Consider the following 5,012-nt stretch of genomic DNA (forward strand, 5'->3'; position numbering starts at 1 on the left):
TTTATATCCCTCTTGTTATAAAAATCAGAAGGAATATTTGTAAGTAAAGCAGATATCTCTCCAGGTTAATGAGACCAGATTTGACTTTGGATTTTTTTGCTTTAAACAGATTCTAGAAGATAGAGGAAAAAATATGTTATATACAGAAAACAGTATCTACCTGTGTATTCAGAGGCATAAATTTCTTGATGGAAATGACTTCAGTACGTGCTGCAATCTCAGAAGCAATTTTCAAAAAGTTTAGTTTTATTTTCTTGGATTTTAAGAATTTCTAAAATCCTTTTTCATCCTCAATTTTGGGAGCCAAATAATACTTTAAATGTTCCATATCCAGCAGTTTTATACTCTACAGCAAGGGGTGCATCTGCAGACATACTGAGTGTTACTGGGAAGAGAGAGTGGAGTGCCTGTTACAAAGAAATTTAAGTACCTTAGGGCAAAAGTTAGCTGAACTGGCCCATTCATCATTATGGCAACAGCCTCCTCTTCTTTATTGTCATACTTGTTTGTGACAATTTCCATTTCCAAGTCCTCCATTTGCAGAAAATTTCACTCCATCTTTTGCACAGGAAATTATAACAGACTCTCCAATATGACTGAGATCTTGGCATATATGCACAAATTCACTAGAATGCATCTTTACTACACAGCTGTACTCTTGTTCTGGAATTTCAAGTTGCTCAACATCTAAAATCATTAACTTCGATTCATAGTCTAAAAGTTCTCTTGATTTAGTGCTTCAAATTCTAATACCAAGAGGTCCATGGTACCTTCAGCCCTTCATGTAATAATGTCTTCACTGCCATTGTCATATTTTAACATTTTGGACGTGCTGGTGAGGCTCATGCTTATGGCTAGATTGTGTTCACAGTGGTATGTGTTGAAGCCCTGGGCATGCAGGGTGAACTGCACCAAGGAAATGTGTGATACTTTCATGCTGTGTAGGTTCACCTGCTTGAACTGTTGTCCTAGCAGGCCTATCTCTCACATTGAATAAGGCTGACTGTGCAACTAATAAGATGTTGTGGAGATGACAGTGTGTGGTATCTGAGGCTAGGTCATAAAATACATCGTGACTTCTCACTGTTTCTGGAAGAAGTCAGCTTTCATATCATGAAGACTCTCAAGCAGCACTTTGAAGAGGTCCAGGTGGTGAAACTGAAGACCTTCACAAAGAGCCAGCAGTAATTTGCCAACCAAATGATGGTCTTTGGAAAACAGATCCTCTGGCCTCAGGCTGCCTTCAAAGACTACAGTCCCAGTCAACCTTTTCACTGTAACCTCATGGTAAACCCTGCACTAGTACCATCGAGCTGCTCCTGAATTCCTGACTCACAGAAACTGCGAGAGAATAAATGTGGTTGTTCTGGGACACTATGTTTTGAGGTAATCTGTTATGCACCAATAGATAACAAATAGAGACCACTACATAAATCAATACATAACTTCCGTCTACTAGATAGGTGTTATGATAGAAGTAGAATACAAGGTGTGGTACAGGCAGAGCGGATCTGAAGTAGTAGCCTGTTGTCTTAGTCTATTTTTGCGCTGCTATGATGGAATTTCACAGACTGGTAATTTACAAAGAACAGAAATTTATTCTCTCACGGTTCTAGAGGCTGGCAGGTCTAAAATCAAGGCATGGTCAGGTTAGGGTTCAGTCTCTCTGCTTTCAAGATGGTGCCTTGAATACTGCAACCTCCAGCGAGGAGAAACATTGTGTCCCCACATGGCACAAGAGCCGGAGAGGAAACGAGACAAACGAGAATTGGGCTCACCCTTTTATAATAGCATTAGTTAATTCATGAAGGTGGAGCCCTCATGAGCTAAACACCTCCTTTTAGGTTCTATCTTCCAACACTGTTGCTTTGGAGATTAGGATTTCAACAAGTAAGCAGAACTGGCTCATTCATCTTAATGGCAACAGCCCCTTCTTTATTGTCATTACTTGTCTGTAACAATGTTGCCACATCCAAGTTCTCCACTTGCAGAAAATTTTACTCCATCTTTTGCACAGGAAATTATAATTTTGGGGGCATATTCAAACTATAGCATCTACCAAATTAGTAAGTCTACCAAGGCAATGCTACAATTCAAGTTTTCACATGCTTGCTATAAATTACTTGTTGATTACAAAATCATCAGCAAAATACAATTATTTATTCCTTTGTATGTGGAAGCAACCAAAAACTTGTTTTTGGTGTGAAGGTCTACAAGTGATGACACACGAATCTATATTTGTCTTCCTAGTTAAGTACAACTATAACCAGGGGGTGGACTCTTGAATTCATGTTTCTCTTTATTTTTTCAATGTTGAGAAAGTAACCAACGATACATGTGGCCAAATAAAAAGCTTTCACATAAAGCATTTCAAAAACTTTTAATTCATTGATCATCTCCTTCCCTCACCCCCAATAAATTTTTTAGCAAACTGTGATGCCTCCTCATTCACAGAATGGAGGACCCCTGTTAGCATTTGGGTTACTATGGTGTCAATATCAGCTCAGACACTGAATCTGAGAGTTGTTTAAAGATATGGGTATTTCTGGCCAGGCGTGGTAGCACAGGCCTGTAATCCCAGCACTTTGGGAGGCCAGTTTGGGAGAATTGCTTAAGACTAGGGGTTCAAGACCAGCCTGGGCAAAATAGCAAGATCCTGCCTCTACAAAAAAAAAAAAAAAAAAAAATAGCCAGGCTTTGTAGCAAGTGCCTGTAGTCCCAGCTACTTGGGAAGCTGAGGTGGAAGGACTGCTTGAGCCCAGGAGTTTGAGGTTGCAGTGAACTATGAACGTGCCACTGCACTCTAGCCTGTGTGACAGAGTGAGACCCTATCTCAAATACATACATACATACATACATACATATATACATACAAGTATTTCCCCTTTCCCCATATATAGTACACACCTAGGGAAGGTCTGAGAAAATTGATAGTGTATACAATTACTGTGTGTTGGGTACTTTCTGCAGAGGACCTAGCCTTGCTTCAGTTGATGGCTCTGGATTTGAGAACTGGCTTAGGTTTGGAAACTGGATAGAGAGATTATAATTTTCTATTGTGGCAGCTGACATCAGCCTTTGGCTCACCCATTATTGATCTTCTTTTGGGTGAGGCAGTACCCTCATCCATCTTAGCTCTAGGCACACCATGATTTATTAACCATCACTACAGATCTCTGTATGTCACAGCCCCCCGGTTTCCATTCAACCTTTGTTATCTATTTGGATAATTACATCTATCTTGCTCTTGATGGCTAAGTGGTACCTCCTGGCCTCTGCTGTTTCATGATCCTATCATCCCTGAATCCCAGGGGCTTCCCTACCATTATCCCTGGTGTACAAAGCATAGACACTGCCAAGCCTCTCAATGAGGCCAGTGCCCTTCATCCCCAGCCCCTGCACCACTTCGCATTTCTTACTGCTTTAGTAAAAGGAGTGTCCCCTTTTGATTCTCTTGAGAAACACAGTCATCTTCTGGATTTTCAGGTCTTATATGATAGGTCCAGTTGAACATTCCCAGCTCTCTGAGCCTCTTGACTCCTTCCTTAGCACTCTTCTAAAGCAGTTCTGGAATCACCTGGTTTGTAGGCCATAATTTCCTCCCTGCCCCCAGTTTTAAAGGAGCTATCCCAGTAGCACAGAACTGATTCTAGATGTCTTTCTTGGGGTACTACTTCTTCAGTTGCAGGAGATTTCCCTGATTTCAACAACCTCTCCCTTATATTCTGCTCCCGTGGCAGAGCATGCTCATGATTGACATCTAATGTGCTTTTACTATTAATGCAGGCCCATATGAGTTGGGTCCTATAGTGATTTCTTGGTGAATTGTTTCCCTAGTCAAGCTGAGATTTGATTGTTGACTTTATTTATTGGCCTAGAAACCATCTGGGTACATGAGGACATACCTTGAGGAGGGTAACATCATCTTTTATTTTAAAAAACATTTTTTATTTTTAATTTTTTATGAGTGCATATTAGGTATACATATTTACGGGGTACATGAGATATTTTGATACAGGCATACAATGTGTAATAGTCACCTCAAGGTAAATAGGGTATCTATCACCTCAGGCATTTGTCATTTCTTTGTGTTAGGAACATTCAAATTCCACTCTATTGGTTATTTTAAAATATACAATAAGTTATTGTTGACTCTCCTGTTGTAGTTTCAAATACTAGATCTTATTCATTTTATCTAACTATATTTTTGAGCTTATTAACCATCTTGGCATCCTCTGCTACCCTTTCCCACTACCATTCCCAGCCACTGGCAACCATCATTCTACCCTCTATTTTCATGAGTTCAATTGATTTGGTTTTTACCTGCCATGAATCAGTGAGAACATGTGAAATTTGTTTGTTTTCGTCCTGGCTTATTTCACTGAATATAATGTCTTCCAGTTTCATCTATGTTGTGGCAAATGACAAGACTTCATTCTTTTTTATGGCTGAATAGTACTCCATTGTATATATAATCTCCATTTTCTTTATCCATTCATCTGTTGATAGACACTTAGGTTGATTCCAAACCTTGGCTATATTAAATAGTGCTGTGATAAAAATGGCAGTCAGATATCTCTGGGCTATATTGACTTCTTCACTTTTGTGTATATATCTAGCAGTGGGATTGTTGGATCACATGGTAGTTCTGTTTTGAGTATTTTAAGGAAACTCCATACTGTTCTCTGTAGTGACTGTACTAATTTACATTGCCACCAACAGTCAACAAGAGTTCCCCTTTCTCTACATCCTCAACAGAATTTGCTGTTGCCTGTCCTTTGGATAAAAGCCATCTCATTGAGGTGAGATGATATCTCATTGTACCTTTGATTTGCATTTTTCTGGTGATCAATGATATTGAGCACCTTTTTATGTACCTGTTGGCAACCTTTATGTCTTATTTTAAGAAATATCTATTCAGACCTTTTGTTTATTTTATTGTTTGTTTAATTTCTATTTTTTAAAAATATATTTTTATTTCAACGGCTTTTGGGGAACAAATTGTTTTTGGT

The 5,012-nt window shown here is 39.0% G+C and overlaps 1 pseudogene; it reads right to left on the minus strand.

Annotated features, from left to right (window-relative positions):
- Positions 1–271: 271 nt before the first annotated feature.
- Positions 272–2,476, minus strand: LOC111525515 (annotated as a pseudogene).
- Positions 2,477–5,012: the final 2,536 nt, after the last annotated feature.

This window comes from Piliocolobus tephrosceles, chromosome 3, assembly GCF_002776525.5.
Source record: "Piliocolobus tephrosceles isolate RC106 chromosome 3, ASM277652v3, whole genome shotgun sequence".
Lineage (NCBI taxonomy): Eukaryota > Metazoa > Chordata > Mammalia > Primates > Cercopithecidae > Piliocolobus > Piliocolobus tephrosceles.